This window comes from Triticum aestivum, chromosome 2A (genome assembly GCF_018294505.1).
Source record: "Triticum aestivum cultivar Chinese Spring chromosome 2A, IWGSC CS RefSeq v2.1, whole genome shotgun sequence".
Classification (NCBI taxonomy): Eukaryota; Viridiplantae; Streptophyta; class Magnoliopsida; order Poales; family Poaceae; genus Triticum; species Triticum aestivum.
Window position 1 is genome coordinate 750,149,885 of NC_057797.1, and position 19,681 is coordinate 750,169,565.

Here is a 19,681-nt window from a genome sequence, read left to right on the forward strand (position 1 = left end):
GGGGAGGAGGAGGTGGCGGTGGCGGCGAGGAGATTGGGAGGAGGGAGGAGGGGTGCGATGGGGGGAGGGGTTTGATCTAGGGTTGCGGGTGCGTGGGGTGTCTATTTTTCTTTTTTGTTTCTTTTTTTTTCTGTAGATGGATGGATGGATGGATGTGGGATGGAGAGATGGATGGATGGATGGATGGACGCCATGTCATCGATCCGTGGGAAGAGCCCTGATTGGTTCGGAAGATTAGTGATTTAAAATAGTTTCTAAGTACTAAAAATAGGGGAATTTTGTGAAGCAACTATCAAAATATTTTGCAAAACGGCACAACTAAATTTTTCACTCAAGTTAGACCCCATTTTTATGGATGATCACCGATTTGCATGCATTTTTTATCTTTCTAGATATTTTTAATCATTTTCTTGTGGTAAAAATGGTTTTTTTGTGAAGAACCTACCAAATATTTGTTGTAAAATTGGACCAACTCAATTTCCTAAAATACTAGGCCATATTTAATGCACAATTGACAAAATGGTTGTGTGTAAAAAGTTTTGATCCACCTCTCATGAAAAAGACAAATTTCCGCCGATTCAGTTGGAAGCGGGTCAAATTTGAACTGTAGCTGCCTCGTAGTTTGCTCTTTATTTTTTCCAAAAATAATTTCTAGGTACATAAGTATATATTTAATCAGAGAAACATCAAAAAAAATTCAAGATTCAACCACTAGCTAGGAACGGTCAAGCCTGCCGTTTTGACCGCATTTTGAAACGGGCATAAAAAATTCAAAAAAAATCAAAAAATTGGAAAACCTTCGCATTGCGTCATTATATGTGACCAAGTTACCAGGAAAAATAATAAACTTGTAATACGGTAATTATTTTAGAAAAGTGTTCTCATAAATGAGCTATCATGTGTGAAGATTCATGGATTTCAACCCAAACGCTCAATCTCATGGTCACATTCATGGCATAGTTTGTTCAAATGATCTCATATTGTGCACAATCGTGCATCTTGGAATTCCAAACAATGTTGCCTAAGGGAGTTTTCATTTTCTTTGCACGAAAATACATTTTCCATTTTCCGAGTGCCCGAAATGAGGTTTTTTTGTGAAGGACCTACCATATATTTGTTGCAAAATTAGACCAAATCATTTTTATAAAATATTAGGACATATTTAATGCACAATTGACAAAATGGTTGGGTGTAAAAAGTTTTGATCCTCCTCTCGTGAAAAAGACAAATTTCCGTCGATTCAGCTGGAAGCGGGTCAAATTTGAACTGCAGCTGCCTCATAGTTTGCTATTTATTTTTTCCAAAAATCATTTCTAGTTACATAAGTACCTATTTAATCAGAGAAACATCAAAAAAATCCCAAGATTCAACCACTAGCTAGGAACGGTCATTCTCGCCGTTTTGACCGCATTTTGAAACTTGCATAAAAAAGTCAAAAAAATCAAAAAATTAGGAAACCTTCGCATTGTGTCATTATTTGTGGTCAAGTTCCCAGGAAAAATAACAAACTTGTAATATGAGAATTATTTTAAAAAAGTGTTCTCAGAAACGAGCTATCACGTGTGGAGATCAATCGCTTTCAAGCCAAATGATCAATCTTATGGCCACATTCATGGCATAGTTTGTTCAAATGATCTCATATTGTGCACAAGGGTGCATATTGGAATGGCAAACAATGTTTCCTAAGGAAGTTTTCATTTTCGTTGGACGAAAAAACCATTTTCCATTTTTCGAGTGCCCGAAAGGAGGTTTTTTTGTGAAGGAACTACCAAATAATTGTTGCAAAATTGGACCAAATTATTTTTATAAAATACTAGGCCATATTTAATGCACAATTGACAAAATGGTTGGGTGTAAAAAATTTTGATCCACCTCTCATGAAAAAGACAAATTTCTGCCGATTCAGCTAGAAGCGGGTCAAATTTGGACGGCAGCTGCCTCATAGTTTGCTATTTATTTTTTCCAAAAATCATTTATAGGTACATAAGTACCTATTTAATCATAAATACATGGTTTGGTGGCAATACGTCGAGGTTTGGGCGGTGGCCGAGGGCCCCAACTCTAGAGCGCGTAAACTCGCATGCCCGCCGCGTGGTCACCGCGTGACCCTGGCATTGCCATGTGTTCTGCGCGGCATAGGCATGTCTAGTGGGTTGGGCACTCCCCAGGTAGGTGCTAGGAAGAAAATTACAACATAAGATCCTCACGAGGAGACCGATCGATGCTCAAACATGAATAAGCAGCCAAGTGTTTGATTAGCGGTACGGGAAATGCACATGGCCAATGGGCGTGAGTTTTGGCTGAGGATGATCATCTACTAAGGAGAATGTATTCACAAATTTTCAGCTCAAAAGGAGGATCCTAGGTGGTACTTGCTTTGCAAACTACCACACTGGACAAAAATATGAATGTTGAAGCTGGGCTCAAAATAATGAATGGATTGAGCTGAAATTTGGTGGAGGATGGTTATTTGGGCATAGGAAAGCATTGTAGAAAATTGATATCATTTGGACATGCCAAAGTAGTACTTCCTTCACAATGCTCTTCTATGGACAAAAACTTGGGAAAACTAGTGAGAGAGATTGGATGAATGAAATAAGCTAAAAATTGGTGTAGGTAAGTTACATAGGTATGGTCATGCGCTGGTAAATTTTCAGATCATTTGGGTAAGTCTAGCTAGTACTTACTTCACAAAGCTTCTCTCGAGGTAGAAACTTTGGAAATTTCCTGAGAAAGATTTACTAGGAAAATTGAGCTGAATATTATCATGTGGCAATTATTTGGGTATGGAAGAGTGTCCGAAAAGTTTGAGGGTAATAGGAGGGGTCTATATAACACTTGCTTTGCAACGTGCCAATTTGGCCATCAAATATAAATTGAACCTAGGCTCACATAGATGATTTGACTGAGCTACAATTTGGAGGAGGGTGATAATTTGGGCATATGAAGGAACTGTATAAATTTCATGTCATTTAGAGATACAAAAAAGGTACTTCCTTCACAATGCTTCTAGGTGGACAAAAACTTTGGAAATTTGCCGAGGAATATTTGCTAGGCAAATGGAGCTGAATTTTGTCATGCGGTAATGATTTGGATAGGAAAGAGTGCCCAAAAATTCTGAGGGCAATCAAGAATATAAAAATAGCACTTCCTTCATAAAGTGTTGTTGTGAACAGAATAGGAAAATGAATATTGTTGAATTAGTTTTGAACTAGGCAAGGAAGGATTTTTACATATTTGATGAAGATATGCCCCAAAGAATTTATGAGATTTTTTGGGAATTTTGGGAATGATAGAAATATAGGTTGCTTCACAACCTAGGGCAAAAACTGCCACATGGACATGACACATTGGCAAAACTGATGAGATGGCGCCTAGTCATCACAACCCACCACAATCTACAAGGCTATGACCATCTATATTGGTCATTAACAACTAGAAATAAGGCAGCGGACTAGCACTGTTTGCTTTGTGACCATTTCGTGTAAGGAAATTACGACCTTTCTGACCAAAATGGTCGCAATGGTTTAGGGTTTGGAGCCCCCTGAAGAGCTTTTGACCAATTGGTCTAAAATGGTCATAAATTTATGACCAATTCTTCGAGGGTCACTGACAGAAGGTCATGAGTTGACATATTTCTTGTAGTGTGGGAGGCGGGCTGCTTCGCCACCATCGCAGCTTTTTAGTTGGCTTCCAGGTGATGCCTATCTTTGCTGGGCTTGTCACTGGCTCGGCCAGTGCCCTGACTAGCTATTTGTCTTCTGGTGCTCACAGGATGGTGGTTCATGTAAAAAAAATATCTTTCCTTATCTTACCGACTTTGGCCTTTCGAATACAAGCTAGACACCATATGGAACATGCAACCACATATGACACCGCAAAGTTAAAGCAAGCACCTGTGAAGGTGGTTCATTGCGAGCAAGGTCATCAACTCCAGAGCTACGTTTACCGTCTCCATCTGCTGACACTGCACCCTTTATAGCGCTGTAACGTGTCTTGCCTACCCACATACGAAGCTGGAGCGACTTCTCTCTTTTGTTTTTGGCTTCTCTCATGGCAGTAGAGTCTGAAATACCCTTGCATAAAAACACAATAGTGAGAGTAAGGGTGAAGTGTGTGCCGAACTAGTGCACTGTAAAAGTAGCAGATAGCAGGTGGCTGAAAAATAAATTACAGGAGACATATGATAGCTCTACAACATTGCATGGCAAACAGAATTAGATTATACTCCGTATGATTTTGTAATATATGAGCACAGGAAATGTAGGTACTCCTCCAGCACACCACCACATGTGGTCATATCTAAGATAATAGTCGACTGAAAATAAATAGGTCAGTCAATTTTTTTAATGAACCGTCCGATCTATAAGGAATGGGCAGATGGCCTTCGTCTACCTCCCGCTAGTCACTGTTGATGATCTTTCTCGAACCGCCAGCGACCACCGGCCCAGACCCCTGCCTCCCCTGCCCCGCCCTCCCATCGACCTCACACCACCGTCATGCTTGGCAGCGCCCCCAGGCCATCCCTTTAATCCCGGCCGACCTCCAGATCAGGCGCCAGTAGCTCTAGGCCACACACGCCCCTAAGATAAACACCAAGGCACTGCTTCCCCAGTGTAATAGGCGTACTAGCGCCTGTTATGCCGGGGAATGCTTCCATTAATTGGGAATCAACTGGCCAGAAATTGAAATTCAGGGGGGGCGACGGACCTCTAGGTAAGGTGAAATAGTATATGAGGAGAAACCTTGTGCATCGCGAGTTACTAGGAACATCTAGTATCAAGAAGAAGCGGTCAACTAGTGTCTTCTGTGGGATGAATACTGTGCAAGCAGAGACATAAGATTTGCACGAATAAGGGAAGAGGTGTACCTTTTTCGGTTGCCAGTGTGGTCACCTCCACATGTCGCGCCGATCTTCTTCTTTTTACCGGGGAAACCGATTTTCTGGAGGGTGCAGGCTTGGACGAACCCATGGCCAAATTGTTGACTGTGTTGTCATGGCCGTATGTCGGCGGAGGGGAAGCAGATCCGAGGCGGCGAAGGACGGTGTAGCAGGAACAGCTCCGGAGTGATGGAGGAGGGCGGCGGTTGATGGGTGGGATGGGGTGGTGGACGGAGGATGCCGGGGTTTCGCGGCTGGTGGAGAGGTAGTTTTGGCACCCACGGAGGAATGGGGAATCGGACGGGTGGGGGGGAACCATGTTTTGGTCTGGGACGCGCTTGTTTTTGGCTTTTTTGAATAGAAGATGGGACGCGCTTGTTTGAAATTTGGGGAAAGTACAAACTTTGCCCCCTCTTAAATTTCGGACCTACTGCGGGTCGGTGGTAGGATGGTAATCCCAGGTGTCCAAAATAGTGGGCAGGAGCAATTTCGGCCGCGCGCATGTGTGCTTAGGCGGCCATTGTGTATGAATGTTTTTCGGATGCGGTTGCGTGGCGTCTAGATGAAGCTACAAACCTACCCAGGTTTAGACCTTTGGACGTCGGACCGGTAGGTTTCACGGGTCGGAGTTATTAGAAAAGTAATTTCCTTGTACTACCAAACATTGGTCTCACGCGGTTTCTGGCGAGTAGAGGCTCTTTTGGCGCTTCGTTCGAAATTTTGAAACACAAGCATTCACGTTTAGAGTACACTTGAACTATGAGGATTGACCTAAATATACAATGTTATATTTGACCTTGTATGTTTGAAACCTCATTAAATTATCCGCTTCTTTTTGAAATTTTGACACTTGAAAATCCTATATCTTCGATTATTTTGGAATGGAGGAGCTAAATTTGAATCTATTTTGTACATGACTACATATGCTATTATGTACAAAATCAGAGCAAAGATTGGTGCCCCCATAATTTAGGTATGTTTTACAAATGCCATGATATCAAATTCAAATAACTGAATTGACTTCATGTTGAATTTGATTTTTTTTAAACCACCTTAAGTTGAATTCAAATGTATGCTAGTTCATAGGTAGCTATTTATAATGTCCATTGTGTAACTTTCGTACGTATAATGTGCTTTACACACACAACATGAACTATACTCACGTTTATATTCGATTGCTAAAGTGATGCATTGTCTGGAGTTCAAAATACTAACTATGTGGATCAATTGTATCGAATAATAACATAGACATGCTCAAACTCGATAGAATCTAGATGTTTGATGGATCAATGATCGCTCCTTACGCGAATTGCAAATATCATGATCCCATCCTAATATTTGGATACAATTTATATCTTTAATCAATGTGTAGAGCAGTCTTTTACGTGTAGTTTCACTCTCCATCGGTGGTCTCTCACACATGCTCACACACTCTCTCCCGAGGTGTCTTTCTCGCACACATGCTCTAGATATAACCCTCCCTCCCTCTCGTAACCATTTACAACTGTTTCCACTAACCTTTATCACAAGCACTCTTCCTCTCGCAAACATACACACGCACAATCCTCATCGACCCTTTCTATATACATGGACCTGCCTACGTGTCTCATGTACGCACATTATCTTTACGCCTGTCTCTCACGCATTGTCTCACACCTCTCTTCCTAATCGACGAGTATGATTCTAGCAGAGCATTCTGTAGGATGCCCCTTAAAGTTAGGTTGGATGAATAGTAATATCAGAGATAAAGGGGTTACCTTAGTCCGAGAACCTAGGGTTACAAATCCTAGCCGGCTTTGTCAGTGGACACAGAGTCCTTCACAATTCTGCTATCTTTGTCTTGTACGACTAGTCATCCATGGGTCTTCCTAAATGCGTCACGGGCCGACCAATGTGGCGCAGGACGGAACCGAACGAAGGGCCTCACCTCGACCCACCGGACCTCACGCGGTGACACACCCTCTGCCCCCACGTCTCATTATCTTCTCACACCCACACATACCAACACAAACACCACACACACAGAAAATTTCTCCTGGTGCCTCTATTCCCTCCCCCCTTGCATATACACACTCAAGGGAATGGAATCTCTTGTCGTGACGTCATATTCGTCTCTCTCTCTAGACCACTCTCATTTCTCGTGCTATCTCTCCCACGCCCCCCCCGTCGGCCCCTCTATCCATGCCTCTCTCGAATACGTAATACACACACATACCTCTCTAGGCCCCGCCAAATGCATCAACTACACATTCACACATGTTACATCACGTACCCCATTGATCTAAAAAGCCCTCTCTTCACGTTTATTTCGCATACAACATTCCTTTTGAATAAAGTGTGGCCAAAAAATTATTTTAGAGTTTCTACATATATACAACATTACAAAGTTATATGGAGGAGTACGAACGCTAATTTGCATTGCATGGTGCCCACAATGATATTTATTCCGCACTGTGAATTTGTATATTTTTATACTATATACAAAGTTAGTCATAATAAAGAGAAACGAAGAGCATCTCTCTCTCCATCGCATACCCCCCTGTACGCCCCTTTCACGTATGCACACAAAACTATCTCCAGGTCCTCTAAAAGTAAGCCCCCAGAAAATTCACGCATGTTTCATCTTTCTCTCGCGATATATGCAATGACGATCATTGTATTTGAAGCGAAAGCACGATACGTACATTGGACTTCAGAATCCACTCATTACGGTCACCATTTACGTTTAGTGGTTATTATACAGTCACGGGCTCACCGTACAACTCTGTATTTGCTCATGACATGACTAGTTGACCAGTTAAACGCTCCACGTGGCACCTCTAGTGTTGCATCACATTATCTCACTACCATCGTGCCCACCTGTCGACTTGTATCTACTCTACATCTACACTCTTATAAAATACATAAAATACACTCTTATAAAAAACAGAGTTGGTGATGATGGTGTGCCTGCCATCCTGCAATATAGGCCGTCCGATTTATATCTGACGGATAGGAAAGAAACTATGGCAATTTTGCAAAAAGGTACCCACACACCTCTCCACATTTGCAAATAAGGCCTTCCCTCGTTCATCCTTTTCTCTCACAAGATAAACAAGTCATACAAATGCATCTTGATGTTACGTGCAACGCACGGGCATCTTGCTAGTAAGAATGAAAACAAACGACAAAAAAATATTTGGACGGTGGTTCGAAGTCATGACCGCGGGCACAACGGACAAGGTGGCCTTGTATTGGTATGCTGAGCCGTCTGTTTTAACACACAGGAGCTGGTGTGGTGATTATACACACACGCACGCATGCACACGAACTGCATCCACGCAACACTCACACAAACACATGCACCCACGCACGCACGCAACACTCACACGTACACACGCAGCCACGCACGCACGCAACACTCACACGCACGCACGCAACACTCACACGCACACACGCACGCATGCATGCACACACCAGTACACCACACGACCAACACACACTCTCACGCTCAAGTGCTCAACCTACACGTGCATGCGCACACATCAGGCCCTGACAGACACATACACAACCAGGTGATTCCCGCGCACGGGTTGGAGCCTTGTCGCGCCTGCGTAAATTTGTGTTTATCTGACCTTTTGCCTATGCGAACTGACAGGTGGGACCCACAAGGAACGTGGTCAATTTAACTAGTCAACATGGCGCCACGCAGACTATTTGGCCGGTCAACAGAGTGCAATCCGATGCTGAACTGTGAGCAAGTGACCGTATAATCACCGCAAAACGTATATAGTGACCGTAATCAGCTTATTCTGAAGTTCGGTGACCGTATTACGCTTTTCTCTCTGTAGGCCCTCCAAAACTACATCTCTACACGTTCTCGCATGTTACATCTAACAACTATGCAATACAGCACTACTACTACACTCTAACACAATAAATCATATGTGTTTTTAGTTTTACTAGATATCATATTGTTACTTATAATTATTCAGTTTGCATACATTAAAATTGCCTTTGAAATGTATGGCCAGTATCATCTACCGCGCGGGAAAAATCCCGCCCTTTCCTGTTTAATCGGGTTTGTATCGATGGATCGTGCGAAACAGCAAAACTATAGTACTATACAGTACAAGTGACAGTTCACTGGGCCGTCGTGTCGTCTACTCCTCCGTCGTAAGAGTGGAGCGCTCGCTTTCATAAATCTTCTAGTCCCTTTCGCCGACATGTGGGACATCAAGCTACCGGGTCCACGTGCCATACCGGAATACAGTGCAGAGCAGCCGGGGTGAAGCACCCCAGTCATGGCGCCGGCGTAGTAATGAGCAATGAGGCGTCAAATCACAAAGCTGCACCTTTCCCGCAGTTAAGTTGGAGGGACGAAGCAACCATCATTTCACTCGTTGCTGAATCCGCTTCTCCCTCATCTTCTTCAACTTAACCACGTGTTGCTTCTGCCGTTGTTCTGCCTCATGTGGGACGCGGATCGGCTTGGTAAAGCACTGACACGTGGGACCGCATGTTAGCAAACCGCCAGGACAACGTCCTCCGAAAATAAGAAGCCTAATCCTAGACTTACAAAGGGCTACGTAGCTGCTACGTATACTTTCCATCTAATCTATATATGCCCCCCTGATTTTCAGGTGGGGTGGGCCTAATCCTCTCCTTTAATCCAATCAAATAGTCCCACATCACATCAGTTCGTAACTTTACGTAAACCATTACGTGGATGTAGCATTGCTCAAATAAGAAACCTCCCCCGCCATCCGCGCGGCAAAATCACCTCCTTTTTACTAATCTTGATTCTATAATTTTTTAGATCAATATAATTGAGATTTGTATAGATAGCACACAGGAGCAAAACCAAGTGGTACGGTTAAGGGCATCCACAATGTGTAGCCAAATGTGAAAATAGCTTTTGGCATCGTGGGAACCATTGTGGACGGTGTTGCCAAAGCCAAAAAGATGGAACCGAAGCTCCCTGATTGATTGATTGAAGGAATAGAAAAATGCAACGTCTCTCCTCTTTCTCCCATGCTTGGACGCATGTAGTACAGTATAGAGCACAGAGTCTACTCCCCTGTCCCTTCTATCACAAATCAAAAGCAGTGAGGCGTCAAATCACAAAAGCACGGACGAAGCAACCATCATTTCACTCTTCGCTGACTCCGCTTCTCCATCGTCTTCTTTGAGAAACCATCTCACCGCACTAGTACTCCTAGTAGTACTAGTAAAGGACTTCCTGGATGCAAATAAGGTGGTTGTCTCGGCTTGCAGGCGGCACTTGCGAACGACTTACCGTGGTCTCCCTCAATGGTGTTCTCCGTCGAACGCACTTTCGCCAAACCACCAAAAAAAGATATCGTCGACGTCACCGCAATGGGGAAGGAAGTCAAATATAGTTACTACCCTCCATTTTTTTGTACACAAGGCCAGTATATCAAAATTACAATTTGCAAAGGGCCACTAACACTAATCGAGGCAAAATTGATGGGGTTAGCAACCAAGGACATTAATATCCCCTGCATGCATGCTGAAGTGAGAAGGTTGGTTTGCATGGCGCTGCATTAATCAAGCGATGAGGAGTGAGATGGTTAGCTCTTTGGTCTTTGGAGAAAAAATACGCATTAATTGACACGTGAAACGAGGATTTGTATCGATTAAATCCCGCGAAGGAAAACCCCGCCTTTCTTTTTTAACACTAGTACTCCTAGTACGTACGTACTTATCCTGTTTGGGTCTAGGCCTTGCATTGCCAAACTTCGCCACACATTTTTGCCAAGCTTGCCTAAAGTTTTCAAAATGAGAAGGAGGTACACTTGCGCACGGCTGTCGCGGTCGCACCGCACCCTCACACGGTCGCTCCTGCACGCCGCGGTCGCACCGCACCCTCACACAGTCGCTCCTGCACGCCGCAAACCCAACCAAGGGAACGCACCCTCACTGACACGTGCTGTCGCATGTGAACAAACCAAACTCAGCCATCCTATCGCTGACACATAATTTTCGTTCATAGAGTATGTTTATCCAACCGCATGTTGGGGAGTATCCGTACGGCCCGTGCGGTGGTCTGTTGGGGAAGAAGAAGAGGTGAGGAAGAAGGAAAGAAGGGTTAGGAGACGTAGGATATTCATCCAACCGCCTGAAATGGTAGACTGACCCAAGTCAGGCGACTTGCATAACAAATATATGTTTTTACACAGCAAAAGATCCATAAAAACAACAACATAAAGAAAAACTATCACTGCTCGCGGAAAGAGACGGCCTCGTCGTCTTTGGCTGCCGGCGCGAACCAGCCGTCGCTGCCGACGTGTGTCTCCGCACCGTGGTTGTCCTCGGCCTCCAGCTACTCGTTCAAGCGGAGCGTGCGGGCGCTCTGCACGGACGAGAGCACAGCCCGGTTCAAGTCGAGGACGTCCGGTTCCGCCTGCAGGAGGGCCTCGATGGCAGCGGCATCCGCGCGCTCCGCGTCGAGTCGAGCCTCCGCCGCCCGGTTCAAGTCCAGGACGTCCGGTTCCGCCTGCAGGAGGGCGTCGATGAGAGCGGCATCCGCGCGCTCTGCGTCGAGTCGAGCCTCTGCCGCCCGGTTCAAGTCCAGGACGTCCGGTTCCGCCTGCAGGAGGGCCTCGATGGCAGCGGCATCCGCGCGCTCCGCCTCAAGTTGAGCCTCCGCCGCCCGGTTCACATCCACGACATCCGGTTCCGCCTGCAGGAGAGCCTCGATGGCAGCGGCATGCGCGCGCTCCGCGTCGAGTTGAGCCTCTGCCTCCCGGTCCTCCTTTAGTATCGCCATGTTGAACCGCTGGTCCGCCTGCACCATGGGGGACTCGGACGCCGGCACGAAGTCGACGTCCATCGTCTCATACCCATCGGGGGCCTTCTGCGCCGCGACCTCCGCCATGAACATTGGATCGGCTTCCTCCTCCTCGTAGCTTGGCTCCAGAGAACTCGGGGATTGGCCCGCCGCAAAGCGAGCTTGGGAACGGAGGTCTGTGGCGCCGACAGCCGCCGCGATTTCTGCGCGGCGCTCCGGCGTCAGCATCTTGTAGTAAGTGATCTTGCGGCGCACCATGGCTTTCCGGCGAACTAGGGGACGCTTGATGCGGGCTAGGGGATCGAAAGGTGGGGGAATGGGCTGGAGATTTGGTGTGGTTTTAGGGCAGTGGCTGGCGTAGGCCGAGCAGCGAAGGTTCTGGTGTGAATAGTGGTTCCGGTGACGACCGGTCAATCGGTTTTGACTGTACATCGCTCTTGTCGCGTTCGCGTTGCAGCCCGGCACGCTGGACCCTCCACGTCGCTCACCGAATGGAACGCGCTTCGTCTTGCGTTTTCGCTCGCTTGTGGGACCGCAGTTGAGAGCAAACCGACGTCCCTCCCCCTCCCCCGCCCGCGTCATTTATTATACCACCACTCCCTCTGTTTTATGCGGAGTAAATAAAAACAGAGGGAGTATACTACGGATGAGGATCCCCTGACGTGGCCGAACCCATTGAGTAACTGACATGCGGGGCCTAGCAAGCATGGGGTCCGCCAGTAAGTGACCGAAAGGGAGGGTAAGGCAGGGATACCTACGTCAGAGGATCCACTTCCACTATACTACTTTGACCAAATGTTAGAGTAATAATATATGACATGCAACTTACACAAATGTTAGAGTAATAATATATGACATGCAACTTACACAAAGCATACAGGGTCTAATGCGTTTTTCGAGGCTAACTTTGACCAAATGTTAGAGTAATAATATATGACATGCAACTTACACAAAGCATACGGTCAAATTCGTATGTGAAAGGAGTTTCCAATGATATAATTTTCACATTATACATCTCATGTACTATTAATCTTGTCAATAGTCAAATTGGAAACCATCTCGAGTACAAATCTAGGAGTACGTACGAATCTAACAATATTGATTGGGCGTTGTTGAATGTTGATACCTTTTTGATCAAAGTAGAGATACTTTGACTACACATAAAACTTATATGTAAACTAGAAAGGATAGGAGGGAGTATATTGTACGTTCAAAAACGAAACGAACATTGAATACCCTTTATATATGATTTGCGGATGCTATGATCACCGGTTCAAAATTTTGAATCCGCCTTAGGTATCACGTGCCCCCACTCGTTCCCTCTCGATTTCATCTCGGGGTCCGGAGATCTATTGAAAGAGGACTAGGGTGGGTACATGCGAATGATACTCGGCGGAATGTTCAAATGAGGCATGCGGGAGGATGGACTCGACTGGAGGGCGACATGATCGATGGAGAAGAGGGTTGGAGAGGAATGAGAAATAAGCAAACGCCACATGATTATACTTGAACGGCTCAAATAAACAATAAGTTGTCTCGCTTGGCCTACATAGTGAAAGGCCTAATGCGCAACGCGGAGCACTGACGCTCGAATATGGCCGGGAAAACAGGGAAACCGACATGTGGGGCACACCCGTCGGGACGACGTAGCGCAGACTAGTCCAATGGAGGAGCTGGCCCACGACCTCCTCGCCACCGACAACCGTTCATGTGGGTCGTTGGGGCCAACAACGGGGCGCAGCTCCAGCACCGCCTCTGGACACGGCGACCGCGGTGAGCGACACGCTCATATCGTAGCTAGACACGGTCGGTTTCAGTGTGCCGAGGGTGGCGTTAGTGCTGTGGCACGACCAACGGTATGTTTGGTTTGTGCCCAAGGTTGCCCCATCAAAGCATTGGGTAGCCAAAATTTTGGTTGAGGTATTGGTTGCCCATGATTTGGCCGACATTGGCAAGAAAAATGAACTAGAGTTGGCTAGAGTTCATTGGCATGCCAAAGAAATGGCAACCATCCAAACAAAGACCAATCTTTGGGTCATGACCAAAATTTTGGTTGAGGTATTGGTTGCCCATGATTTGGCCGACATTGGCAAGAAAAATGAACTAGAGTTGGCTAGAGTTCATTGGCATGCCAAAAAAATGGCAACCATCCAAACAAAGACCAATCTTTGGGTCATGACCAAAATTTTGGTAAGGTGCACTTTGGCCACAATCCAAACACACCCCAACACCCGGCTCGTCGAGGATGCACGGGGCGCCGCGACGCGTCCGCGGAGTGGTGTAGCGCGGCCAACTGCATCCTCTGGACCTGAGACCATGCCGGGTCGTCTTGCTTTTTCAATGACATGCGGGGATCGCATGTGAGCAAAGGGCATCTCCAACGTTGCCACGACCGCAGCTGACTACCCTGGCACACCAAAACCCTCGTCCCTCGCGCCGTCGCGCGGTGCGTTCCCAGCCGGCGCCAGCTGCCCGCATTCATGCCGTCCGTTCGTATGTCGTCGTTAAGAGGCTCGGTGCCCGAGGAACCAACTCCGGCGACTTAATGACGCACCCGGACGCTTGGCCTCACCGGAATGCGCTACTTAAAGCGGCAACGCCCAGCTAACCTCCACACCATAGCGCATCGTCCTCCTACCTGGCACCACATCCGCCATGACCGCAAGTGCGAACGCTCTGCGGGAGAGCTTGTCTTCGGGGATGAAGCTCGAGGTCGCCGCCCTCGCTCAAGTCGCCTCTCGCGACGCAATAGCGGCGTAGCCGGACGCGGACGCGACCGCACAAGCGGTGGCCACGCTGGCGGCCGACGACGGGAGCACCGTCAGCCACGCGTCCTACTTGCCGCCGTCCAACGTCCGGCACCGCCGAGGTCGGGGACTCCTCCGAGGATGAGTAGGGCATGGGAGGCGGCAGGGCATGGTGTGCCAACTGGCCGGTCCGTATCCCGTGTTCTACTCTTCCTCGCCGGAGACCGCACCTTCACTTCACGGGTCTTGAACCCCGCCCCCGTACATAGAGATCGCAGATGGAGGACGTCGGTCGCCGCCGTAGAATAGGTTTAGGGTCGGGTTTCTTTTATTTTTCTGTCCTATAAAAGTTCGAAATGTAATGAAAATCTGCCGTGTTTGCATTAATCTCGGCCGGTGTATATGAACTTTCACAATAATATACATATTGTAGGAGTACTAGCAAGATGCCCGTGCGTTGCACGGAAGATCAACATCTTGTGGGAGAAAAGGATGAACGAGGGAAAGCCTTATCTGCAAATGTGGAGAGGAGTGCGGGTAAATTGTCATAGTTTCCTTCCTATCCGTTACATATAGATCGGACGGCCTATATTGCAGGATGACAGGCACACCATCATCACCAACTCTGCTTTTTATTGAACCGAGACAAATCTAACATGTGAAGTAAAATAAACACATAGGGTCTATACATACACAAATTATCTTAGGCACTCCAATAGTACGTCCACTACACATTCACGGATTTCACATCTTTCTACATCTACGGGAACCTACGAAAGGGTTAACGTAAATTGCCTCTCTCTCCCCTGATTTTCATGGTGGTGGGCCCCTCCCTCCCCCCAATCTACAATCAACAGCTCACACGTTTCACATTATGTTAATTACGTAAATGGGATTACGTAGGTCTAGCATTACTCGTCCTAAAAAACCCAACTAAGCCAACCTCCCAGCATATCGCGCGGGAAAAGACCCGGACGCACCGTTTTAGTCGGGATTACCTAGTAGTATCGATGGATCGCGCGAAGCAACAAATTTTTTTTGAGGGGGCGAAGCACCTAGTTTAAAAGGAAAAAAGGCGGTACTCTCACATTACTCCTGTCGCGGTCGCATTGCACCCCACACACGTTCGGTCCTGCACACGGCTCATGCAAACGGAACACGCTTCGGCTTGCCTCTTCACTGACACGTGGGACTGCACTTGGAGAAACCGACCATGTGCCAAACTCCCCCGCCCACCGCGCGAAAATCCCCCCTCCCCACACCCAAAAATTCCCCCCAAATCCGATTCAACCGCCCTTCGGCCAACTAGCCAATAATATTCCGCAAACCCCCCTCCCCCTGTCCCTCTCCACTCCATTCGCTCCGCCAAAGCCGCCCTCCCCGCCGTGCCGATACGTCGGCGCCGTGGCTCAGCGATCCTCTCGCTCCCACAGTACGATCTCGTAGACTATCGTCCTCTAGCCGCGCCGCCACCTTTGGCTACATTCTTGTGGAGGCGCACGGCGGTCAGCGCCGCCACCGCTAGTGATGTTCATGTGGAGACGCACGGCTGTCAGCTTCTCCCACGGTAGGCGCATTCTACACTGAGGCCCCGTTCATGTCGGTGTAGCGCTGAATGTTAGCTAATAGACGCTGTTAATCTCACTGTTTGCCGAAGTAGTTTACTGTCAATATGCTCTGCTTAAGAAGCTTCCTTGCCCTGTTTTGCACTCAATCTGTTTAGCTGAGATGGCATGCCAAGGCCGATTAGTTGCTAAAATATCCTGCCATATATTTATCGTGACATAGATTGCCATGGTCTAGTAGCCAATCTATTAGGTGAAATAGCTCTACACCGTCTTATACTCGATCTTTGTTGCTGTGACGACCTTCGATAGTTCGATGGCTGTGTGCTCGATCGGCCTCATTGACTGCTGAAACAGCCTGCCATAATTGGGCACTCAAATCTGTTTGCTGAATTAGCTTTACATATATTTTGTTACTTAGATCTGCTCGTCCAACTATCTTGTCATAGCTTTAGACATCGACCTAGGTATTTTTTTCTGGACTTCATAAAAAATCATATATGTTTTTCCTGTAATATCTAGTAGAAGAACTAATTTGTATGTCTAACAGATGGACATGACTTGGATAAATTCTGCTCGAAGATTCTCCGCTGCATATGTCGAGGGGGTTGAAAACTTCATGAACTTTATCAGAGCTGAGTACGGTGGTCCGAAATCAGATGTGCTCTGCCCGTGTAGCAGTTGTATGAATTCAGTTACAAGACCCCAGTCAACTGTGCAAAATCATCTACACTTGTATGGGATGTCGGTCACATATACTAGGTGGGTTCATCATGGTGAAGCTGTGAACGTCAATGTTATTGACTACGTGGAAGCAGCAGATCACCATCTTGATCTGCCTGATGCTCAGGTGGAAGAGGAGGAGGAGGTGGTGGTGGTGGCGGAGCCAGTGAGTTTGACCAACATTGAAACAATGCTACGAAATGCTCGTGCATTCCGTGAACTTTCACCTGCAGAAGAAAAACGGTGGGCCCGCATGTTGGAACAATGCAACGTTGCTGTCACCCCAGGAAATAAGCTGTCAGTATTCTCAGCTATGGTCACCTTTCTTCAGGTGAAGACATCTGAGCGGATGACCAACAAATCATTCGATGCGATGTTGGCTGCTTTCCGCAAATCTTTCCCAGATGCGTCTGAGCTGCCACACACCTACAGTAAAATGAAGAATTTCCTTCGTGCAGTTGGAATTGGATATGATATGATCCATGTTTGTAAGAATAATTGTGTTCTGTTCCGGAAGGATTATGCCAACTTAAGTGAATGCCCGAAATGCAAATCATCAAGATGGAAAGATGGCGATGCTGTGAAGAGGATTCCTCATAATGTTCTGAGACATTTTCCAATTACACCAAGATTGCAGAGGTTGTTTCATGATGCTGAAACAAGAGAGGATGTACTGTGGCATTCTAGGAACCAGGAGTACAGAGATCAGAATGTAATGAGCCATCCATCTCATGGTAGTGAGTGGAAAAGCTTCAATGATAAACACAAAGAGTTTGCTGCTGACCCGAGAAACATTAGACTTGGCTTAGCTTCAGATGGATTTAACCCATTTGGCCACCAGAGCGCCACATATAGCATGTGGCCAGTGCTTGTTATCCCTTACAACATGCCTCCAAATGTCTGCACCAAAGAATCAAACTACATGATGGCCTTGCTCATCCCAGGTCCAAAAAGTCCTGGAAAGGATTTTGATTTGTTCATGGAGCCTCTTGTGGAGGAACTTCAACAGCTATGGAAGGGTGTTCTCACTCGAGACCTATATAGCAGCCCACCAGCTGATTTCTTTCTGCGTGCTGTTATAATTTGGTGCATCCATGATTATCCGGCTTTGGGCACTATGTCAGGGCGAACGACACATGGTTACAATGCATGTGTTCGCTGTGACAGGAATCCGCTGTCATACGCAATACTTAGCAAGATCTGTTACATTGGACACCGCCGTTTCCTTGCCAAGGACAAGCCGCATCCTAGAAAATACCGAAGACATGTGTTCAATGCAAAGCATGAAAACCGTGATGCGCCAAAGAGGCTCACCGCCGATGAGTTGCAAGTGGAATTAGAGAAGGTCAGGCATATTACACCAGGAAACCATCCTGGTAATGGTAGCGGGAAAAGGAAGTGTGGCAGGGTAGAAGAGAGATTATTGTTTACCCACAGGTCCACTTTGTGGGACTTGGAGTATTGGAAAGATTTGGATCTGCGGCATAATCTTGATGTGATGCACATCGAGAAAAATATATGTGACAACATTATCGGCACACTTCTTAATATTGAAGGCAAGACGAAAGATACCTTAAAATCTAGGATTGATTTGACACACCTGGGTATCAGAAAGGATTTGCAGGTGCAAGATGAAGGTAAACCACGGGATATGGCACCAGCTGTGTACGTCTTGGACAAGGTAAAAAGAAAAGAATTCTGCGAGGTCCTGTCACGTGTGAGATTCCCACATGGATTTGCTTCCAACCCTGAAAGGAGAGTCAGTGCAGATGGAAACAAGGTACAAGGGTTGAAAACTCATGACTGCCACGTCCTACTTCAAAGGGTTTTACCTGTTATCCTTAGAGGATTGGGCCGCCCTGACTTATACAGAGCAGTTGCAGAGTTGGGACAATTCTTCAGGGAACTCTGCAGTAGGAATATCAGGATAGATGCTTTGGAGCGTCTTAGAGACAAGATACCAACTATCCTATGCGACCTTGAGAAGATATATCCTCCAGCCTTCTTTGATGTGATGGTGCATTTGGCTGTTCATCTACCTGATGAGGCACTACTTAGAGGTCCAGTACAGTATGGCTGGATGTACCCTATTGAAAGGCGGCTAGGCACTTTCAAGGGCTATGTTAGGAACAGAGCTAGACCCGAGGGTTCCATTGCAGAGGCCTACATTGCTACAGAAGCGTTGACATTCTGCTCAAAATACATTGAAACAGCTGATCAGCTTAGCAAAGAGGTGGGTGAAGACAATCCCGGGCTCAATGTTTTCGATTATTCTGTTCGAGTTACAGGGAAGAGTCGACAAGAGGACAAACCTAAAGATTTGGACAAAATGGTTTGGTATGTGTTGAATAACTGTCCTGAGATACTACCTTATATCAAGTAAGTGCAGTACTGCAGCTTATACATCGTAATCTACTAAACTTGCAGCACATTCTTATATATTTAGATGTTTGACGTGATCACTATGTTGTGCAGCATCTACAAAGAGGAGTTACTGCCGCAAAATCCAAGAAACATTGACAAACTGGTTATGGCAGGATTTGCGAAATGGTTCAAGAACCATGTAAGCTTTTGAAGTGCACTGTCAGTTTTTTTAATATATTGAGTACATAAGATGATCAGCTTGTCTATTTTCTAACCATAGGTTAAGAAGATGCGGGAGGATGGGCAGGCAGTTGATGATGCCCTTTACTCACTAGCAATGGGTCCTGATACTCGGGTAAGACATTATGAATCTTGCGTTGTTGGAGATGTGCGCTACAACACCCTTGCACGAGACGAAGGCAGGAAGACACAAAACAGTGCCATCATGAGCACGGATACGTATGACAAAGAGACAACTGAAATGTATGCTAACATAACAGACATTGTTCAGTTGTAGTATATCTCCAGTTTCGAGGATCATCGGTGTGTGGTTCTGTTGTGCTGTCGTTGGTATAACCTGTTTTCCAGGATCGCAAAACCTAGAGCT